Source organism: Balearica regulorum, chromosome 11 (assembly GCF_011004875.1).
Source record: "Balearica regulorum gibbericeps isolate bBalReg1 chromosome 11, bBalReg1.pri, whole genome shotgun sequence".
Taxonomy (NCBI): domain Eukaryota; kingdom Metazoa; phylum Chordata; class Aves; order Gruiformes; family Gruidae; genus Balearica; species Balearica regulorum.
In genome coordinates, this window is record NC_046194.1 from 6,084,973 (window position 1) to 6,109,897 (window position 24,925).

The 24,925-nt window shown below is 37.0% G+C and overlaps 1 long non-coding RNA gene across 1 annotated transcript; it reads right to left on the minus strand.

Moving 5' to 3' along the window:
- Positions 1–5,486: 5,486 nt before the first annotated feature.
- On the minus strand, positions 5,487–22,573 carry LOC142603290 (uncharacterized). Its single transcript, XR_012837179.1, has 5 exons — positions 22,464–22,573; positions 18,636–18,788; positions 9,420–9,557; positions 7,440–8,534; positions 5,487–5,817 (listed from the first exon to the last, which is right to left on the minus strand). It is a non-coding gene; the product is annotated as an uncharacterized LOC142603290 (long non-coding RNA).
- Between the last annotated feature and the right edge of the window lie 2,352 nt (positions 22,574–24,925).

A 24,925-nucleotide genomic window follows, 5' to 3' on the forward strand; every position in this document is an offset into this window, starting at 1 on the left:
CCTTTGCTGTGTGATAATTAATAACACAGTGTTTGGTTCAACAAGGATATAATTAAAATTTCAAATGCAAGCATTATAAATTACTGATACTTTGGGATTATAAATCTCTGTAATGTTTTCTAATGAAAATAAATGGAATTGACATTGTTTCTAAAGGAGTCGACTCGTTTCACCTTCACTCTTAGTATCTGATTAAGCTTTCTGACTCTGTTTTTTGGAAACATTTGAAACATCTTCCTAGAAAACATGAGTTTAGTAATTCCCAGTGTCATAAAGCAAGCAAGCAAAAAAAATAATCCATACATATTGGATATATGCACAACCTGACTATTCATGGAGACTTAGTAACTTCACATTAAAGGCTGAAATAATTACTTTAGGCTTCACAGATACATGAATATTTCTATTATGCTACTTGATCATCACTAAAATTGCAACTTTGTTAAGAGATCTCCATCACAATAACCTGGTCCAGTTTGATTAGAAGAGCTACACTCGGTTTCTGTCATAAAACACAGGTGACAGAAGCGGGGTAAAACAGACTTAAGACTCAATTGGGATGAAGCCGAAGACGAAGTACATGGGAATTAAAACAACAATAAAATGTAACGGCATCTACCTTCTCAAAGAAAAAAGAAATGGATTTCCAAGAATTGAATACAGTACAAATACTTTGTTCTGAAATGTCTGAATAAATGGGAAAGTGGTTCACCCTTTTCTATGTCATAAACCCAGGATGAATTCCACCAATCTAACATTCCATTTTTTCTGAATGAAGATTATCTAGTGTCTTAAGTAACCTTAAATCTTCACATCTGCATGCATAATACTTGTGTAGAAGATGTTACAAACATTTCGTATTTTAAAAGCTTGTTATGAGCAGAAGTTAGAACTGCCACCCCAAATCTTCACGGATGCAGACCAACATCATCCAAGTAATCCAAAATAAAAAATGAAGCTTATTAGAAATCAAGCATCTGATAATGCCAACTTTTTAATTGCTTCTTCTCAGCATTTTCTTGCGTCACAAAATTTAGGAATATTGCCTTGCAAAATGCTTTGGTTTTCTTAAGCAAGTGGAAAAATCCCCTCACAGCTGCCTCCTTTTACATGTTAACTTTATCTTGGTCTTCCTTAGAAGATAGTGGGCTCTCTAACCCGAGAAGTGAATGCTGTCCAGCTGCTCCACATTGTGAGAACTATTTCAAGCTAGAATGAATTCTGTTTTCTACTAAGTATGCATGAACGAGTCTTATACACCTGTGATCAAACAACCCTCTTGATCTTCACAGAGATGACAGACCCAAATTTTTGGCTAGATAAGAGGAGGTGTTAAGTCACAAAAATTGACTGTCAATACTATTATTTACTTCCAGAAGGATTTTTTTGACTGTGCATCTTTGATGTCACTAACTTTGGAGTTCTACAAAGACTTACAACAAAATTATACCATGATTTTTGTACAATCCCACCAAAATAAAGTTAAGGCAGGAGGAGGTAAACAGAAAAACTTTTATTTTGGATATTTCTGGAATGTATCTCTGGAATAATTCAGAGAAGCAAATTCAGTATCTATGAACAAAGGGTTACCAGCCTGGGAACAGCTTCAAGTTATAAAGTTCAAATTTTAAGAGAAGCAGAAGAGTGCAATCCTCCTTGACCTCCCAGACCTTAACTGACCTTAGAAGACCTCATCTGTTTGCAGCTGACCCAAACTACAGCTATTTTTAAAAATGGCTTAAAACTCTTCCCCATTATCTTTGCAATAGAATGTGCATATTTGTCTTGAGATGTAGTACAGACGGTGTCCTAGACTTGATATCACATATTGTACGTTCAGAGTCTACTCTCACAGATGTATGAAAAGGTCATAATGATACATTTCTGAAGATGTTACAGGCTTTAACAGAAAATGCATTTTTCTTACCCTGAAGTGAAAGAAATGGGAAAAAAAAAAAGGAACAAACACGTAAATCTCATTAAACTACCAATAGCCTCTGCCTCTATGTGAGCAGGTGCTTGCTGAGTCAGAAGACTGAGCTCACTTAACTCAGAAGAGCCATACTGGAAACTCAACCACTAGACAAGTAGTAAATTAAACACAGGCTTCAAAGCATAAGCCTCAAGAGAACTCAAAACATTGATTTTCAAAGAACTTGGGTTTTTTCTTCTCTTTGAGAAACTGTTTTGTTGTTCAGAAGCTATAACCTCGTGAGCCACAGACATCAAATCTGAATCAAATACATCTCAGGTGTACAGTCTAATTATTTGGAGACTATTTTGATAAAAAATATTAAAATCATATCACAATTTGTCAAAATACTTTAACGTAGATGCCTATAAAGCAAGTAAAAAGTGGAACTATCACTCATTAAAAGCATTGTGAGGTAATTTATTAGAGAACTGTTTGTAGACTGCTCTGTATTCAAGATTAATTGATCCCCAACACTACAGCAGTAGAACAGTTACAAGAAAGTTGGAGAAACAGTGTGTGCATATGTATATGTGTGTCTATATATGTATACACACAGAAGAAAATATGTATAAGGAACACTGAGTAAATACAGATGGCTAAAACAAACAAACAAACAAAATAATCCTGAGAAAATACACAAAACCCCTGCAGTTTTATGATAAACTAATGCTCATATTGCCTGTATTTTGCAAATATTATTTAGGAAAGGAAGAACTTTAGTAACAAATTAGACTATCATACATGGAATGTATTCTAGGGAACAAGCAGACAACACAATTAGCAACTGAGACTCAAAAAAAAAAAAAAAAAATCATGTATTTTCTGTCCTAAACCAGACAAATACAGGACACTTTAGTTTTGATCAAGATGACAAAACAGAAGGCTATACAGAATTTGGGCTATGATGTGAGGAAAAACTGGAAAAACATTTCAGCCATTATTCTTTTTTTACATTGCACACAAAGGAAATATTGCACCCAAGAGCCTGTACTATATATTTTAGGATGAAAGGAAGGATATATAAGCATGTGAAAGAAGTCTTAAGCTAAGCAACTAAGCTATCATAGAGCCTTTAAGAACACTTTCTCCTATATAATCGAAGTAAGTAATAGCAACTAAAGGTTATTCCAAGATATAAATCCTGCCATATGGCTGAGAAAAAGCTCTCTCTCCAAATGAACCCAAGCACATATTTAATTTTAAGTTTGATCCTTCCTGTTCCTAGTTTCCTGTTGCCTTTTTTTTTTTTTTTAATTTCTTAATGTGGATATACCTGTATTCAAGCAAAATATGGCTCTCCCACAAAAAAAAAAAACTTCAAAATTTGAACTACAATAAGAGGCAGAAAACTCGTGAGATTTATCATCTTTAAAAAAGTAAAAGAACTCTATAAAATAGATATCCTTCACACACGTCTGACTAGATACAAAATATGCCAGTACATTTAATTACTGGAGTTAGAAAGAGGCATGAGCCGAGACACCCATTTTGACTTTTCAATACCAAGATGCCATTCTTCAAGTAAGATTCCAAGCCAAAATTCAAAGCAGACATAGTAAGCTTGCAAACTTGAATCCCTAACCATTCCTATGCACAGAGATATCAAAACGAGACACACACAACTTGAGCTAACTGTGCTTCGAGGCAGCATCATTCGTTCTTGTATGTTGCTTCCAAAATATTATTTTCAGCTGCAGAAAAAGCTTTTAATCTTTGACACAGTTTAAAAATGGTGGAATATCAACAACCATTTTATTCAATCTGCTGCTAACAGGAGCAATTCCACCATTCAGTTCCTCACTCATAAACCAGAGCCACCTCCTTTCTCGTGTCAGCACAAGCATTCACATGTGGTGAATTGCAATAGCAAGTGATCAGAGTTTGAGAACAAAACCAAAAGTTCATTTGATCAAATTCACTGCGAGGCCATATGTATTTGTGCTGGCATATGGCAGGAAAGGTAAAAGGCTGTATCAATGTCTTGACTGGAAATGCAATTGCTAGGGTTAAACAGCAGTGGAAACCACACTGATGCGGATGCCTGGTGCACACACACACTCAGTATAGGTATATATATATACACACTTTCTAAGTAAAGCAGAAAAAATATCCCATAAGAACAGTTTAGCAAAATAAAAAGTGAAAACATTTTGCAAGATTCATGTATCACTGCTTTTAACTTGCACTAGCACAGTACTATTGTTAGCACAACTATTTACTGCAGATCAACAAGAAAACATTTTTATTTTATACTGTTATCCTATTCTAGGGTGACTACAGCTGTTAAATTTTTTCTAATCTTTCTCCTTACCTAACTTTTTCCTTTTTCTTTTCTAATTACATACCTGCAGCTTAAGTAAACATAGACTAACATACACGTGAGTCATTTATACACACAGAAAACCTAAAGATGCACCCAACCTCAACAAAAGTCATAAAACAGTCCAAACAAATGCCATTGAGCCATCTTTATTAAAAAGTCATTCCTGGTTTTGTTTTTCCTCTACAGTCTCCCTCTTGCTCCTATCATTAAGAAGCTACTCAATTCTCTAGCTAAAACCATATCTCAAAACCATCCCAAGAGGCTTCCCTACACAAGACTGGAATATAGTTGGCCATTGTGCCAACCAGCACCCAGAATCCAAAGCTACATAAGTTTTCTACATGTCCTCTACACAGAAGATCTTATTACCCAAAGCAAGTGATTCTGTGGTTCAAAACAGACAATGTTTGTCAACTAGTGTAGCTCTGGGACTTCTGACATTCAATCAGCAGAGCAGTGGACCTGTATGGACACCAGAGAAACTGTGGCCATCAGCTTAAAGAGGAAAAAAAATTATCATATCAGTAAGCCCAATACCATTCAAGTTACAGTAAAGCCCACCACTAACATGTTTAACAGCAACCATGAAATCAGCTGGCATTCATTAGAGTGATAAGAACACATGAAACCATGGAAAGCAACACAATGCCAGAGCCGCCATCCAAAATGGCCGATTGCAGAACCTGAGCAGCACGCTGGGACAGCAAAGCCACATGAATTGTTCTCACCACTAATAAACCATACGCAGTCCAATAAATCACCAAAAAGATTCCTCTCCACAAGGTTCTTTTCTGCACGGTCTAATAGCACACGTGAAGTCTTGGGATACCAGAAGTTTGTCTCACCGACCAAGCCACCCAACTCACTGATAGCTGTAAGCACAGGCAAGCCTGAAATGTAATCAGACAAGTGAGTCTCTACTTCGAGAAAATGCTACTAGTGATCTGTCATGGGAATTGGGATGAAACAAAGATGGGACTAAACAAAGATGGGACTAGAAAAGGTTCAGACAGAAACAATAAAGTAAGCAATTTCTGATGCATTATGAGGAAAGGTTTGATCAAACCCAGGACCATTTATTTCATCAAACACTTTTAGTCTGCTCTGCCAGTTTAAAGCAAAACAAAAAACTCAAACCTATTTCATATGGCCTTAGCAGTATATGAAAATTTATAGACGAGTACATCGTTCTATGAATCGTTTTTAATACAAGTTCAAAATACAGAGGATGCAATGAAATCTTCCCAGTTGTACATCCTTTAATTCAAGTTTGTAAAATGACATGTCTTTGTGCATTCAGTATTCTGCACTGTAATTATTAGACTACAAGCTGTTTATAGCTCTATGTGGTAACATGGAACACTCCATCATCTTGGCATCCCACAGGAAAAAATTGCAGCAACAGACTCTTCCTCCAGCTGATTCTCCAAAAGCTGCCATAATATCTTCTGTTGTGAGCACCAGAGGAATTTAGTAGATTTGGCAAATGTTCAGAGAAGTGCCTGGGTTCTTAACACGGCTGATGTTGAACCCCAGAAGGAAAGAAAAAAAGAAAGAAAATCGAGAGGGGTGAAGACAGACTCCCCCTTATGAAAACAAAGCAAATAACTTCCCAATTAAGGAGGATGGGCAGACAGAGATCCCTCTCCTCTTCTAAATCCAGATTTTCTTCTCCTAACAACATCACTGATTGTTTCATTGTACAAAAAAGAAAATCATTAATAAAACATAATAAGCAAACTTTTCAAGCATTTGGCAAACCACCCTAAGCCTTACGCATGGGTCTCCTATAGGGGAGCCATGAAAGATTATGCAGAAACACAGCAAGACTTGTGAGGCAACATACTTAAAGATTATAAATATTTCTCTCTGTTGTTAGAAAAGGGTTTCCCTACATGAATCTTGACTTAAGAATTTCAAAAAAATTAAACTATATTAAAGCATTAGTTTCTGAAGGACTGAGTCACTATTCATTTTCAAATTTCAGTAAAGACTAATGAGATATGAAGGAAAATGAATCAATTTTTCCTCAAAACTTTGCAATGGAATACTGCTGGTCAAAGAAACACATCCCCAAAATAAACAAAACTATCTGTTTACAAGAAGGGACACCCTACACTTCCATTATGATCTTGTTTTCTCTGCAAAATGAGATTTCTCACACTATGCATGTATCCCTTCATAAAAGCAAAAAAAAAAAAAATAACCAGAAACTTCAAGAATGCCAAATAGTTAAAAAAAGATTACACAAAGTCACAAAAATAGGTACACCATCTTCCACAGGAATAATCTTTTTCAGAGAAAAGCACTATATCATTACCTGCCCCCAAATTCTCTATCTCCTGTGCTATACTTAGGTTTTTATGAAACACATTGAAATGAGATTTATTCTTATGACAAAATGGAACAAATTATTAACACTGACAGCCTGCAAAAATTGTTTAGCTTTCTACCAGGGTATATATACTTTTACAGTGAGATGGATCACTGCAGCTACAAATGGTGAAATGGGAAAGAATAGCTATTCTCTGTGAAGCAAAGTGACACACTAAAAAATAATTTCTCCAGGAAACAATAAAGTATCAAGAAAGGTTAAGTGATGTTAGCACCGAAATATAAAAGGTACACTAATGTCATCATCTAAAAATCTGCCTCAGCTGATGCAGTAGCCTCTCTCAGGTGATCTTGAGCTTTCATTTAAAGGTACTCAAACCATAACAAATGCAATCACTAAATTGAAGCTACAAGTTTTTGTGGTTATAGAGCTTTATTTTCTGCTCTTAGTAACTACTAAGGGGACACGAACAGGCAGGTAGCTCATTTGGGCTCTTTACAGATGAACTGCAGTCCCAGGGCACTGCAATACATTTGTGTCCAATACTTCTCCATAGGACATAATTTTGAACTACACAGTCGACCGCCCTTGCGTAGAAATGAGAATGTACTAAGTGTCATAACAAAGCTGTATCGGAAGGACAGGGATGTGTACCTCCAACCAGGAGCGAAGGTGACTTTTTTTTTTCCTGGAGAGAATTAGAAGGCCTACCAAAAGATCCTCCTTAGAACCAGCTTAACAGCATTTTTCCATCCAGCTCGTACTGGCACAGAATTGCATTAGCAATTAGTCCCGCAGCTACTCACCTTCACCATAGTCAGTATTTCTGTACAACAGTTAGTTCCTCACAGGTACTCATGAAGACTTATGATCATTCTCCATAGTTCTGCTTCGTCCATGAGAAAGGTGGGACAAAATGCCCTTGTACTTCAGTTTTCATTTTCCCTGCTGCCACAGGCCAGCAAAACATCCTTAGAAATTAACACCTACAGACAGCACTTCTATACAATGTCTAGTAGTCAGCAACATTCTGTGTCCTGTATTGTCAACAGAAAAATACTTTTACATAAGTTTTGAATTTTCTCAAGGCTCTAGGTGTAGGTTAAAAGCACATTTTTTCACTTTATAGTTAGGGAAAGGATAGTTTACACGCTCAGAAAGCAGTACAACTAGTCTGTGCTACTCTCAGGTCAGGAGTATAGAGTCAAGAATAAACTTCAAGCTGAGAGAATATATACGTGTGTGTGTGTGATTACATAGACTGTATATAGACATGTGTATGCCAGTATATACGCACGTAAATGGAAGCTGAGATATCTGCTGTGAATCAGAGAACAACAAAATTCTGGCATCTTATATAATGTTGAAGCCTCCATTGACACAAGGTCTGGTAAATTTTATTATGGTGCCAGGCTGCTTTTTAAATCCTCCTGAAAACATTTGTGATTTTAGGCCTCTCCATTCGCAGCGGTTGGCACAGTTTCACACCCTGGCAACCCAGCGGTATGGCAAGCGCCTGGGAGCATCCAGGCAAAGGGCTGGCAAGGAGCCGAGCGGCCGGCGTGTGCGACCAGGCAGCCTGGCAGCTTCAGGAGGGGTGATGCAGAAGCTGCAGCGAGCAAAGTGGGAAGGTGTTCAACTGCTGATTCAGGAAGCAAGCGTAGGGCAATTCCAGTTCTCGGAGAGCCTCCAAACGTGTGAAATTGTCACTGCAGGATGTTAGCCAATGTCAGAACCTTCTCAAAATGCTTTGCCATGCTAAAGGGAAATGCACCAGTTGCTGAGTTGTTGCAATCCCTTCGTTCAGTATGAATGTTCTTTCTCTGTCAGAAAAGCAGGTGCCAACATTTTAAGATGTTCTGGTCTTCCAAAGCAGTAGGGAGAGACCTTCAATATACAGTCTGAAAAAAAAGATAAAATAAAAAGAAGAATATCCAGAAGCACAAGGAAAGGTAAAGTGAACAACATTTATGAATACAAACAAAAACAGGTGCTGTTAAAGAGCCTTAGAATAATGATATTTCAAGATAGTTCAGTCTAAGTCTTTTGGACTTCTAGATAGCTATTTAGATATCTCTGTCTTTTATAATCAGATAACAATAATTTCAAGATATTTCAATATACCAAATATGGAATATTTGATCCTTAATACTGTAAAAGTTTTAATATCTATGGAGAGCACAAAGTCTGTAATAGAAAAACAAGCCAATTATCTAGAAGAGATTACTACTAAGAAAATTCTAAGTCCTTCAACAATGCAGCTCAAAAAGGACAAGCACTCATCATCTACATACATAAACCCTAGGAAAATCTAAATCCTAGGAAAATTTAATAAGACTGTTTACAACTTTTGCTTTTTGTCCATCAGCTAAAATAACATGCTCCTTTTCCACATTTCAACTTAATTATTTTCTTACCAATATTATTTTAAGCTGTTATGCAGCAATTGCTTCTTCATTAAATAAGGAAATAGGTAACTTCTTAAAAGATCTGAAACCCAAAACTTTCTTATATAATATTAGAAAAAAGAAAAGTGTAAAGGAAGGCATTCTAAATACTGCCAATTTTAAAACTGGATTTCATGAGATTCTGAATTGCTTTTATAAATCTAACAGCCAGCTACAGGTTCTGAAGCTTAAAAAACCCAAAACAACCAAAAAACCCCCACCACCCCAAAAATGAAAGCACAAAAACTGAAATCAAACCAAGTAACTGTTTCTTTTGCTATAATAGTAGAGAAGTTAGTAATTTACCTCAAGATGAGCTCAGGCTTTAAGAGTACTTACCACAGCTTTTCCTCTCAAAATGAGTTGACACAAATGCTTATTTTTGCTGATGATCAATGGTCATCAACAGGGTGTTTTCAGTACACAAACCAATTTCTTCGCTTCCCAGCAATTAATACGACTTCTGTTTCACAGCCACTGCGTAGAGTCATTAGAAAAAATGGGTGATTAATATAACTGACTGGACAATGAGATACCCATTTTAACACTCAGCCATTTGATTTCTTTTTTAGACTCTTTTTATCCAGATTTTCAGAAGTATTGAGCAATAAGGAATGATGGAATCACTGACAAATGACACATTTCTAAGACAACAAAGTGCAGGCCTGAAAGGAAGAGAGGATTCTCTTTAGGCTGAAACCTCCCTATTTTATCTTCATTCCTTTTCTCAAAAGTATTTTACCTTCTCTTGCTGCAGAAAATTAAGCCATAAATCCTGAATTTATTGGATATAAGTAGAAGGGTATGTGGAATTGCAGATGTGTTTCTATGAGCAACACAAAGATTTTAGACTGAAGCCACCACAGCAAAATGCCAAGAGTAGCAGGCTGCGTTCTGTGCCTGCAGAGACACGCTTCTGAAACTTTCTGGTGGTAGAAAAATCAGTAGGATTAATCTATTTGCTACCAAACACTTAGTATCTCAGTTCTGGGTGCTATTTCATACTCTTACCTTAACAGTCAGTTTTACATGCCCACAGCACTCAAACCCTGAGGGATACTTCAGAAATACTCCTGTGACCCTTCAGAGGCATCTGTGTGACCTAGAGTTCCCCCATCCCCCCCTTATTACTTCATCTCTTTTCCTTAAGAAAGCAGAAAACAATAGAATCAAATTCCAAAGTAATATAGCACAATAGATTGATTTGCCTAGCTTTTCAACTTCCTAAAAATTTATGCTACTAAAAAAAATTTAATTAGACTAGAAAAGGAATGTGGATAGAAGATACATAAATATAAATAAAACCAAACATTAAAACTAGAAATGAAGACAAGTAACTAGCCATTCACATCATTAAAAAAATACTCACACTGTTCTGTAAACTTGCTTTTCTTCCAATTTATTTAATTTTTGATATAAATTAGTTTCCTTCTGAATATTCTGAGCAAAAGTCTTTCTAATATGAAATTACTCTGCATCCCCACCCTACTCCCCAGTTTTAAGATATAGATGTCATCGTGAAATCGAGTACGTGCCTTTCAAAGCAATCCAAAACTTCAAAAATTTATCAACAACTGCGCAGACTATGTTCAGTCTGTTAAAGCCTTTATTTCTCATAGAAGAAATATTTCAGTAGGTCAGTGTCTGAATCACAGGAGGATTAAACTATGAATGTATACATAAAAGGAAGATTTATAAACATAAAAGTACACCACTCTAGGAAAGACATTTAAGAAAAATAAGGTACGATTCCTGAAAGATTACTATAGCAAAACTTCTTTCAACTCTATCATCTGAACAGGAGCTCCAGAAATTGTGCAGTGGCCTATTTAGTACTAATGAGAAGACCCCAACCATTTTATCCCTGCACAGAAGATGCAGAACAAGTGACAGAACGAATGATTGAATGCATCAGGTTGTCTTCTGAAATAAAGCCAGTTGATCCCTGGACTGTATGTGCAGCAGGTTTGAATAACATTCAACTACAGTGCTTTGGTAATGAAAAACATTCCAGAAATTTACATAATGAAATCTCTTAAGGTAACAGCCAATCAATCCTTTTTAACAAACAGAAACACATGTCCTTTTTGAAATAGGTTCAAACATAGCAGTTTTAAAATACAGTAAAAAGTGTTCCTTGATTGCAAAAAGCAAAAAGGCAAATTGAAGTGGCAGAGAGTAGAGTGCAAGCTGCTTTGTAATAGAATACCAGGAAGGCAATCTCAGGCACACAGAGCAACACGTGCACATTAAATTATTTCTGTAACACACTTGGTAAGATGGAACACAGAAAACAGCTAGGAACAACTGTGGTGACAGCCCATAAATTTAAATTTTAAAAAACTCTACTTCCTTGCCCTCCCCAAGAGAGGAATTGCCTTCCAAAATATGACCTTGTGCATAAAGAGCAGGACTGCTCACAGGTCCTTAAGTACCATAAGCAAATCTGTATTAACTAATTAGAAATACAGACACGCTCTCAACTGTATGTTTTTGGGGTTTGGTTTTTTTGTTTGTTGTGTTTTTTTTAAAAACCAGCACTACTGCTTGTAAGATTAGACAAAAGCAGTGTGACCTGGCAGCACCACTGAGCAGGAGAACTGGAGTCTGTATTCCAGCATTCCCAAGCAGCTCAGCTCTTTCTCAGAACAGGCAAAACTTACTACTGACATATAATCGTTAATCTGGAGAGCCTTTATGTTTTATTAATATAGAGATGCACCATAGTAAGGAAAACATAAGTTGTTGTTACTGTCCAGGTCAATGTTTCAGCACTAAGCAATCAGAATTTGAGCACATAGAGCTAAATCCATATTCACATTTGACAATCAATCCTAAGTAATAAATTAGCAGGGAAGCATCTTTAGAATCGTAAGTACAAAAAAAAAAGCCTGCTAAAAATGATCCAACATTAGAAGAAATCTGCAGGAATGCTGATTAGAGGACAAGGATGTGTAAGCACAGTACAAAATGTAATTAATTTCACAGTAGTTAACACAATATGCAAGTTTACGCATCACGCAGAGATCACCAGTATATGAAAAATGTTGTTGCTGAAATCATATATGTATTTAAAAAAAAAAAGAGAAAAAAATCACAAAAGAAGTATTGAGTACTTCTAACTGAAATTTTGATTGCCTTTGTGTCACAAGTCTGAGCCTGACTCTGTGCTTTTTCTCCAAATGATCACACTTCTTAAGTGCTTTTAAATTTCTACCATACCAAATGACAAATTATTTTAGAAGGTTACAAGTCATCCTGTCCCCCTGTAATTTCTTTAATTACAACACTGTGTAGGAAAACAGAATCTGAAATATCTATGTAAGATACTTCCATTAGAGAAGTTCTTGGATATTCTCTCCATAGTACATACAAAGACAAATTCAAGAGAGAAGTAACGTCCTGCCTATTACTCACAGGTTGGGCTTCATAGGGCAGCACTGCTTCCCATCACATGCTGTTCTAAACAGTTAATGGTACCTTGTGGGATGCTGCTAGACAACAGGTGAAACAGCTGTTTACCATTCATGGAAGGTAAGTATGAGTAAAGGCTTGAGGAAGAGTTCCAGGATTGCTGGAAATAAATAGAAGCCCAACACCTTTGGCCAGCAAAGATTTATTTACCTCTTGCACTTGCAGAACATTTAGCTACTCACTACTAAGAAACAAGCAGCTATGATGCAAGATTCACACAGCAATAACAAGAGGATTTGTTGGCATGACTCTGATTATTCTGCCTGATGAAAGTCTAATGAAACTAACAAAGCTTTACCACATCCTGCAGGGATCTTTCCAGGAGCCAGACAGAATAGTTGAATCAGGTTGTGGTAGGTCTTGACAAAGTCAAGAGCAGAGCAGGTGCTAAACAAAGAAAGACTTTGTAACACACAGGCAAGGATATATCATGATAGGCCACACTGGCAGTTAAGCAGAAAACAGTATTTATGTCAGTGTCTTTTGGTTCAGGCCATCTTGAGTTGCCAGAAATATCTCCCATACATAAGTTTCAAAATGGCATTGAGAAGCTTTAGATTAATTCGAACAAAACTCCTCTGTACTGTTGGCTTTGGACAATATTCATTCTTCTCAAGAGTTTGATATTAACAAGCAAGACGGTTTAAGATTTTTAATTCCTATTAAAGAATCACATTTATTACATTGGTATTAATCAATTAATGGATTTGATGTGTCTAATTTGCCCATAATTTCTGTTATTCACCAGATATTTTCCATTAATCACTTCTGGATTCTGTCTACCTCTGTGAGCACCACAGACCATTCTTTTTAACTACTGCAAATTGTGTCTGACAAATTTCAAGGCCTACGACAGGGTTACAGCATTGGTGGATAAGGGAAGAGCATTTGATGTCATCTACCTGGACTTATGCAAAGCATTTGACACTGTCCTGCACAACATCCTCCGAGAAGGCTCCAGGGAGACCTTAGAGCAGCCTTCCAGTGCCTAAAGGGGCCCACAGGAAAGCTGGAGAGGGACTGGTTACAAGGGCATGGAGTGACAGGACAAGGGGTAATAGCCTTAAGCTGAAGAAGGGTAGATTTAGATTAGATATTAGGAAGAAATTCTTTACTGTGAGGGTGGTGAGGCACTGGCACAGGTTGCCCAGAGAGGCTGTGGATGCCCCATCCCTCGAAGTGTTCAAGGCCAGGCTGGATGGGGCTTTGGGCAACCTGGTCTAGTGGAAGATGTCCCTGCAGGGGGGGTTGGAACTAAATAATCTTTAAGGTCTGCTCCCAACCCAAACCATTTTATGATTCCATGAAAGCAGGTGAAACATTTTCATTCATGTTGAACAAGGCATTGCCTGAAGTTATCAAAGTGGTATCTACATATCTAAAGAAATGAAGCAATCCTTAGGTTAAGTAAGAACAGTCAGGTGCTTTCCTGGACAGGGAAGATCATATTTCAGCATAAAACATTGAATCTGTTTAGACTCTGAAAAAAAAATTGAAATGGAAAACAAGCTGTAAGAGTTTATATCCTTTGTGAAGAAAGGAAATCTAGAAGGGTGTTGTGAGAAGCACATTCTGTAAAAGCCATGCTCTGATGACAGCAGCTCAAGGGAAACACTACCTCACATGTGAATTCCTTACAAAGGATTCTGAATTGCATCGGTCCAACAGATGCAAATTGAGGTGCACAAAGACTGAAGGCCTAGCTGCCACTGTCAGTAATTCCACTTCTGATATAACCTCAGTGTAAGCAGTTCATGCACGGCTCCCTTCATATCTTTCATAGATCTTTTTATCTGCAAGTCTGGGGTGTTTCGGGTTTGAGTTTTGTGGTTTGGTTGGTTGGGCAGGGCTTTTATTTCCATATAGCTTAAATAAATTTTAACTCTGAGCCTAACAAGCTTGCAAAGTCAGAGCATTGGGTACCTTGATAAATATTTCAGTTGTGTAGCCTACTTTCTGCTGTATCCTAAGGGCAACAGAATGGGCCCTGTTTCACCTACACTGGCCAGACAAAGTTGGTGTGGCAACCAGTAATAAGCAAGAAAGTTCTCTGTAAGAATGTGTCACAGTCACTTATTAATGCTTTGTGTGCTGTTCCTGGAAACGGTCTCTAGCAAGGCTGAAAAAACATGAGTGACCTGAAAATAAGTAATTTAAAAGCACCTTTAAAGTTTAAGTAATATAATTTATATTTAAAATTGTTTAATGATTGAATGCTTATTAAGGTAATAATTTAAAAATCATTAAAAATGTTTGTACTGTATTCCACAGTGTCTGTCCCTAGCCCAAAGCCTGCTAGTTTCTTGAAGCTAGGATAATGTCAAAACAATATTTCAGAATAATGCTATCTCAAAGAAGATGAAAAATGAAAGCTGGGCCACATATTAGTGCATTTCCCATAGATGGTTGGGGTTAGGTTTTTTTGTTTGGTTTGGGTTTGTTTGTTCTATTGCAGTGGCACAATAGCTTCCCTGTAGCCCCATCTGCCACAGTGGACTGTTGGTTGCTAGGCAGTGAGTACCCAATCTCAAGCCTTTACCAGAAATGCTCATCTCAAAAGTACACTAGGTCAAGTGATAGTCACTTGCCCACTAGACAACTGTTAAGAACAAGCCAAAAGCAGCTCAGGCCCACACCAAGCCCAGAAAAGTCCTAAGAACCTGCACTGGTAGGTTGCTACAAGGTATATGGCTGCCTACTAGTAATGGCAAAAACATATTTACCAGGCTACACCATATCATGAGTACTGGGTCCAGTTTTGGCCTCTATCTTAAGAAGATACAGTGGTGGGAGACACGGGCAACTAAATTGATCCAAGGGGATGGAACACAGTTGCTTTTACAAGGGATGGTTGGAAAGCTAGATCTCTTCCATCTGGAAAGGAAAAGGCTGAAGGGGACATACAACGAACATTTTCAAAATCATTAAGGTGACATATCCATCTGAATACAGAACTGTTATTTGTATAATACCACACCAAAACACACAGAACACATCCCTAATATATCAAGTGTGGATGCAGGAGGACTATAAAGAGAATGGATAACCAAGAGTGACTAGGCTCACACAATCACCCTAAACAGTATTACTCTAAAATGCCACTGCTGGAGATCAAGTATTGGCCTACATGGACCAATGTACCCATCAGGTCAGTTCTGTTCTTAGCAATTCAAGTTGTATGAGAAAAAAAGGGAGAAGTCCTTGGGCTAAATATATTGGTCATTTGCCACCAGGACAACTCCAGACACTTTGTCCCTGTGGGATGATTCTACTCTCTCATCAAATCATGGATGTGCCGCTGTCTCATAACAGAGTGGTACAGGAAAGGCAGAAGCAGGCTGCTACTGCTGCCAGAACAATTAATATAGCCCACAGGCACCCCCAAGTTTCTTGACAGCAAAACCCCTGCAGGCTAGATTAACTGCACGCTCTGGAGTAGGTGGTGAGCTGTTGGTGGGCACCACTGAATCTATAGATCACTTGAACAGGTTTATCCTGCATAAGGGCAGAGACCTGGAACTATGCATGTTGGAGAACACATCATTCTGAAGTGGCACTTAATCCAAAGGTAGATTGACAACTTCCCAAGGACCCACTAACAGAATTGCCTTGGGTATGCTGGAGTTAAATCTGATAAACCGTGAAACTCTTGTTAATCATGATAGGAAACAAACAAACAGCTCTTGTCCTTTTGAGGATCGCTCCCACAAACACATTGCCACTCACAGGGAAAAAAACAAACTTACTTTTTCTCATCTCCATGAGAAATACTTAAATACTAAGAAGCTCAGCTCACTGTGTAACATTATCTTACATGCAGTATTCACATTCTTTCATATTACAAAACTATCCCCAACTTGAGTTAAACAGAATATACTTGCATATTTTCCAAAATATTATTATACATCTTCTTTTCCTTATCAATATTTAGTTCTTTTAAGAGGTATTTTAACAGGTATGAACAGGATACGCTTTTCTTTCTTTGGCAGAGATACGCATTTAAAAAAAAAAATTCTATTCTGAACTACAGCACAAATCAGTCCATTTTTACTTTACTTATTAGGTACCTTAAGTATTTGCAACCTTCACATCATCCAAGGAGAAAGAGCTCCATCTAAAGGTTAATTGTCTGCATATGCTCCTGCCTTGTGTTTTCCTTTTTCACATTAGCTATGTCACAAGCATAATAAACATCAGTAGCAGTGGTAATGTTTAAAAAAAGCTAGACCGTGAAGGACATATTTTGGAAAGCCATGTACCAAAGCCGAGGGGAAGCTGACTTCCCTACCTGAACAGAAACGTGACACCAGAAGATCCATTAACATTTTGTTCTTCCTTTGAATAACCTCACACATGTTCACCTTCTCAGTTTACTTATGTTTTCATGGTCCCTGCTGTATTAAATGACTTTTGGTTTGCAGCTTACAATCCAGTATCATATAAACAACAGTCTTCAATTTTGAATTAATTTTATCACAAAAATAAGAACCCAAAATCACTTTTAAGTGTCCTGTCTTTTAAAGCCACCCAGAAGCCTCTTATCCTGCTTAAATTTTATTGACTTGAAGGGAGATACATCTCAGAAAGAGACCTTTTACTTGCAAATATCTGATAATTGGTGTTGGAAAGCATTGCAAAGTAATTTTGAACAAACAGCTTTCAGAAACACATTCCTAGCTGTAGCAATGCTCATCTTTGTAAAACTGTAGTTTAAGGGTATGCTACCTTCACCAATACCTTATAATGGTACCATGAAGTTCATTCTCAAGATAGTATAACTGCATTTCCCAACACGAAACCTGCAAAGTTATTTTTTACTCCGCATTCCACAGTACAGTGAGTTAGCCACAGCTAAGAACGAAATATGAAGTTATTTTATATAACTTTAAGAATATTCTGATTAAAGGTTTCTAAATTCTTTTTAGGCTCTCGTGTCTATGTAATCCTGAGCACAATTTGTCCACGCTGTCAAAGCAATAGCAATGTTTTAATAAAGGCATTCAGCAAGGATGAAGCACTTTGGGACTGCAGGCATAATTACAGTCATAATTGGCATTAAGTTAACAATGATGACAAAACCCAAGCTTTTCAGAGCTGAAATCAAGAAATGTTCATTACAACTATGCAGTGTTTATTGAAGTGCTATTCTTAATCTAGATACAGCATACGGAACCAGAGAGAAAACAGGATTATATTCCAGGTAGCAAAATATTCTCAGTGGATACAGCTACGCTCAAAGCAAATTCAGCAGTACAAGTTCTGATTCCTGTCTGGGATTTAGCCACATTTCAGCTTTATTCAGGATAAGGACTGCTTTGGATCCACTTCTGACTTACTCTAGTACTATTTTATTCCATCATTTCTACAATAATGTTGATAAAATATATTTACTTTCTATAATTTATCCAACATAATTTAGAAAATAGTACAATACAGCCAACACTGAAAGTTCTACTGGAGATTTCCTTGATTGCACGTGATGAAAGAGACTGCAAACCAAATCATTTAGGGAGTACCAAAGCTATCAAGTTAGCAGTCTTGTTGTTGTTTTGGGGGGGGGGGTTTGCCAGTGTCCCTGGTCCCCACAGTACCACCTTCCCTAGTCCTAAATCTGTAGCATTTCTGCTATTTATCTGGTATCACAGCATCAGATTCTGACAATTTGATCCTATGCACCAAACTTCACAGTAATTCCTCTTGAACTCTTCTCCTCGGCTTTCTTTGTAACATAGAGACCGAAATTTTTAATCTAATGAAGTCTACTTACAGTATAAATTTCATATTGATTAACCATAATAAGGATAACAGCAGCACCCAGAGGCATCTAGAAGAGTCCAGTGGGACTAATACCAAACCAGACACAGCAAACAAGACAGTAATCCTTCTTATATCATCCTATGTTTCTCATAACTGGCTTACTTATCCCTTCTGCAAGTTTATTCATGTAGCCTTCAGAAGACACTTCCTGTATATCATTTTGGACTATTTCAGAGGCAAAGTAATAATTTAGTACAGTCGCTCCCTGTTTTTTACCACATCTACCTGCAGCACTATGATGATTTTAAATTGAATTTTACTTACAGACTTACCAATGTGCATCATATTTCCAGGAAGAAAACCAGGAATGACACTGTATCATCCTAAGAGAAGTCAGTCTCTTCTCTGACCAAAAGATGTAAATTCATTGCTGTTAGCAGTAGTTGGTTTTAAGTGACAGCATTTCAAGATATGTACCTGTAAAAATTTACACAATTAAAAAAAAAGTCAATCAAAATAACAATCCACAAAATTAATATTTTTTTCTAGCAAACACATAAGATTTAGGGGTTTAGTTTGTTGGGGTTTATTTCAGGTTTTTATTCAGTTTCTGCTCTATGACTGAAGGCAAGCAGCACAGGGACTGTCTTAACAGGGCTGCCCACATGGACTGGACTTCTTCACCCTGTTCACATTATCTAACAGAACTGCCCTGCCGGGTCAGACCAATCACCCACGTAAGCCAGCACTCTGTCTCCAACTAACAGCAGCACAGCAGAGAAATAAGGGTCGGGAATAGGACACCTGGCACCTAAATTCTCATCAAAAGCTTTTACACATTGCCAAAATACCCTCTTCAAAAATATTCACAAACAAAGCATAACAGACTACTGATTTCTTGATAAACAGTATCAGCAACTTTCCTTTCAGATTTTAGAATTTATCCAGATAAATCAAACAGATTTTTACACCAGTTTTTGTCCCTTAAAAAAATAATAGTTGGTTCACATCTTTTTTGCACAGGACTCAATACCTTCATCTGCACTTCTATACAATGCTTGTGATTGAATAATCCTCTGCAAGGAACTAACACGGCCAGTCCAACCTTTGCATTATACAGAACCTGTAAACTAGCATAACAGTATACAAGAGAGAAACGGACAGTGACCGTAGAACAGTTTGTTGATCCGATTTTATCTATTCTATATATCTATATATCATTCAACGTCCAAGACCAGTTCTGGAAGTGTCTGTTTTACGTATGATAATGCTATCAGTCTATGCTTTTCACTACAACCTTGCTGCTGGTTGGTGGGAACATGAATATGGCAAAAACAAGTACCATGAAGAGTGGGTTTTCACTTTGCTTCCACTTACTTATTTTCCAAATACATGACAAAGCCAAACTATAATCCTTCCACATTGGTAACAAGACTTACACATGCTTTGTGCCCCTCTCTGTACCACTCTCCGTTCCATCAATGGCTGTTCTCCAGCTATCAGTATAGGTGGCCAATAAATGTTAATTCTCTTTTATATTAGCTGTTAAACATTACAAAGTATTTTATCTCTAAATTTATCACATTGGCAGAAAGTCCAGCCTGAATACCAAGAATTGGTATGGGGGAAGAGAGGTCAGCATTGATCAAGATGTTTCATGAAGGTTTTCCAATAAATACAATTCTAACTTAAAATAAAATACTCAAAAGCATTCTTCTGTGTCTGTCGGATTTCTGTGTTCAAAACAATCCTTAAAAACCCAAATCTTTCTGAGACAACCTACCCCAGAGAGTTTTTACAGAGATTGCTGTGCTTGCTTCTGGTATTGTTCATCAATTCTGTAAAAATATTAGTAGGTACGGTCACAGTTTCAAGTGTGACCTGCATTTTTTCTTCTGTCAGGGGTGGGAAATAATCTTGATGCCATACTAGCAATAACAAGAATCCTGGTAGCTTAAATAAAGTTTCCACTCTCCCTCCACATCTTCAATTTTCTTTAGCTGTCACAATTTGTCTGACCCATCACTGAACCGGGAGTTGCAGCGCCACATCCTACTTGGTTCTGCCAGAACCTAATTAGATTAAGCCCCTGCCAGCCCCCACAGCAAGCACACGGGAGTGCGAATCCTCACTTAATGCTCCACTTCTGTTGGCAGCCTTGGACAGCCTCCCCAAAGGACAACACTCCCCACAGAGCACAGCTGGAGTCCATTCCAGCCTCGTAGGTCAACCAGGAGAAAGAAACTTCAAGGCTGGCCCATGCAGAAAAGGTTCGTCTATCCATCCCTTTCCCAGCACTATATATTTTGCATTTTACAGGAACATATTTTAAGTTGGCATGGTTTTTGCCGTGACTACTGAGATATGTCGAAGGGTGCAAGAGCTGATGCCTGCTAACCCCAAACCAGTCCTCCAGGAGGGAGCACTGCTTTCCTACCTCCATCATCCCTCATCTGGGCCAAGCCGAAGTGTAACATTATACATAACTTCTTTCCAGATTATTTTTGTTGCCCTGACTCATGCAAGTCTACAGTTTACTTTCCCAGCTATCTCAATAGGGCGCCATGTAATCCAGTAGTCTTAAAAGTAAGTCCTAAGCCATTTAAAGCTTTATGAATACAAGGCTGTATTTTAAAGCTTTATAAATCAAAAACTAGTAATGCGTTCTAATGCTCTTAAAATGTTTTCTGGAAGAAAATAAAAAAAAAAACTTTTTCAAAATATGTATTTTTTCATTTTGCAAGAAAAAGATTGTGAATGTCAAAGATTTATATCAGGTATGAGAATGCTTACAAAGTGAAGCACTATAAAATTATAGGAATAACAACTGAGTAGCTGATTAATAAACAGGAAGATCAAAAACTCTTATTTGTTTAACACAAGTTCACAGACTGATCCCACATACAGCTATGTATACTGACCACATGCATTTCTTCCCTGTTTAGCCACATTCTTAAATCACATCAACTTCTATGGTATTATAATACATCCTATTACTAGTGCCTAGACAACATAAAAAAAAATTTACTGTATCTCATAAAACATTTTATTAGGGCTGTTCATGTTACACCTAAACATATCTGTTTGAAGGGTTTGTGCTTTGCTTTGAATAAAAAGTGTGGTGGTTTTTACACTCAATTTTTAAAGAAAATTATTTCTCTTTAAACAGTCACCTAAAAATTGTTTGTACAACACTTGTGACTACATTGTCTAGTCTTAAAAAAATCTGTGAGTTAGATCAGTAACAAATTGCAAGATCATAATATCCTAACAAAAAAAAAAAAAAATGCAATTCAACTGCTTTGAGAAAGTAATTTTCCACTTGTGTAAGCATCAGGTTGATGGAGAGTTAAATGCTAAAGCTAGTTCCCAAGAAAGACTGTCTGGAATTCCTTCCCTCCTGCAAACAAGCCTGAAATGGGAGATCTGCATTATGCAATCAGGATAATATATATCAGCTAGAAAAATAATAAATTGGTAAATGAAGGTGCTGAGAATCAGCCAGGAAAGATTTATATTCTGCACATAATGAGTGCTATAACTGGTCAACATAATTGTAATCAGTAATGAGAACTGTCAGAGAAGCATATAAAAACTAGTTTAGTCTTTTTTAGTTCAAAAGGTAGACAGTCAACTAAGATGAGTAATTTTGTTACTCATGTGAGATTTGTATCAGATTTTTATTTAATAGATTATTCTCCTGTGAATTTACTATCCATTCCAGAGATCACATTATTTTAAGATCTTTAAACAGCTTTCTTCTCTTTTAGAAAGAGGAACAGATTTACTTCTACAGAAAAATTGATTAATTTGGGCTTTGCCAGTGGATTCATGTTTCACTTTCTTATTCCTTCTTCAGGGCTCCTGCTGGTCCCACACTGAGTTAAGGAACCTTGATTTTTTATAGACTATTCAATTCCAGTGAACAGCTAGCATACTGTGCACACAGTCTGCATAAAACATTCATACATCGGAATTAAAATCTTCTACTAAATCCTTTATTTGAGTTCAGGATGTCTCTTCTCAGAGATTTCACAAACATTAAATATTTCCTTTGGAGTACCTAAAAAAATTCTACATGCAATCGGTTCAATCTGCCCACTGATTCATAATCAAGATAACATATGGACTCAAATTCCCTTGTCCTCTTACTTGTAGTGCAATAGGAAATCATCAGAATTCTAAGTCATCAAATCATTATGTCTGTAGCTTTTTTTTCCCCCTTCCTCTTCAGAGCTTCAAGTAAAAGTCAGTAGCTTCTGCATTCAAAAAAAAAAATTAGAGAATAACTCCATTACCTTGAATATCTACATTAGAGCAGCAGAACAGAAGTGGTACTTTAGGAAAGTGGAATCTTAACAAAAGGTAACATCCTTTGAGAAACAATACATCAAGAAAGAGGAATTAAACGTCTCCTAGATGTAGCATCTTTCTCTTCAACTGCTGTCTAGGCACTTGATCAATCCCTGGCTGCATGTCAAATCTAAGTATCGCCCCCACTTAAAACTGAATCCTTAAAGAGATGCGTTAATCATTACTGTTCTCTCTATCACGAGTGAAGAGCCAATCATCATTACAGTATCAAAATACTTGAGAAGGTAACTAGAATGTAATCACCAGATATCATTTCCTTCCCCCATCGAGAAGAAAAATATCTCTTGCACACTGTATCTTATTATGTGCCACTACAGTACTTCCAGCTCAAACATTATTTGCAAAGCATACCCAATTGTGACAAGTTAGTCGCGATCACACCTCAAACAGTACTTTGGAGATGACTTTAAGTATTCCTTAAATAGGTGTTTTCCATCTGCAAACAGATCATTGATTCCCGTGCAAAATTGTCCCCACTAGAAAACACCCACGAACATCTCCAATGTATAACTTGGGTTAAAAACAAAAACCACCCACCCCACCCCCCCCAAAAAAAACCAACCACCAAAAAAACCACACAAACAAGCAAAAACATTCTCATTGAAGATTACTTTAAAAATATGAAACTCTACAATATGTAATTCTACCTGATCCAATACAGTTCACTTGATAAAGGAAAGCCAAATTCAAAAGGCTTTAGCTCTGTACAGTCGCACTGAAAACAACAGATAGGATTAATGTGCTTCATTCGTGTAAAGTTTATGTATTTAATCACAAAACCTGAGAAAGGAATGGGGAGAAGCCTGGTTTGAATTATTTCCTGGTTTACTAGTTTTTGCTCAGGAATCAGTCAAGGGGAAAAAAATATGAATATATAATATAACACATTATTGCTTAATCTACCTTCTGGGATAAATAAAAGAGAAAGACACTGTGCCTCCATTACAAAAAGCGATAGTGAAGATCGCTGCTTTCTCTTTTCTCCTGGCAACTTCCAATGGCACAACGCTAAGAACATCAACAACTTTGTAAAGTATAACCTAACCAGCTCAACGGTAAGTCTGGGTGCACCTGCCAGGCCGACTGTGCTAAACTCAATCCTCCACTGAAATTTCATAGACATATACACAATCAATTTTCATTTTATGGACAAAGGAAAGCAAGCTGCCTTAAGGGGCTCAGAGGAAGATGATTATCACTCCAGTAAGCTCCTCGAGCTTAAGATTTCTGTCTTTGAATGAAACATGCTTTCAATCCATTAACCTTAATTTTTTTGAGTTTTGGCAATATAATAGCCTATATATTAAATTTTATTTCTGCCCAAATTTTACTTATGCTTGGGGGGTGGGGGAGCCAACCAGTTGTGGCTGAGACTACTTCAAGTACCAGAAGCTGGAGAGTTAGCATTAATATCAGCTAAACATATATTTTCTTAATTGAATACATAAATATATGTTATGTTCAAACTTATTTAACTAGATAGTGCTTACTGTGAAACCATGAAATCGTATTTTGGGTTTCAAACGTACAGCAAATACTCTTTAAACAAAGCAAGCAAATAAATCAACCTAGAAACACTTTTTAAATAGTTTATTAAATACGCTGGGAAATGGGAAAGCTGACATTTATGACTGTATAAAGCTTCACAGTTGGTAATTAAAATTAAGTCTACAGACTTAAGATTCCTCTGCACTAGGTAACTGGTGAAGAAGGCTTAAAAATCATTACTGCACTGGGCAGTCACATCTGGTTTTGTTTTGATGCAAAGAAAGGGTAAAGTTACTCTTCAGTTATGATGGCATCCAAACAGGACAGCAGCTGCTTAGTAAACAAGACCAAGCCACTCTGGTTTAATAAACAGTAACTGTGAAGAGACAGGAAATAGCAAATAAAGTAGCAGAATCAAAATTCTCTATATTACTAGTCACACTGTAAGTATGTCTGACAATTTTTTCAATGTTAAACGTGTGACACAGACCTGATCTCTTTGCCATTCCAAACACATGTTGCAACTAAGCTATTGAGCAAATTAAATTTTCCTTGTCACCGTTCTTTTTAATGCACTGCCTCCACTGATGGCTATTCACTCTGTAAAAAGTTGACTACAGCCAAAAGAACAAGATTAATGGAAACTTCCCTTGATCTACTTTATAATAAAAGGTGAAGCAGTAAATTACACACAAAACTCAATTGCTAAGTGATAAAAGGAAAATAATAATCTTCATATTCATCAATGACAT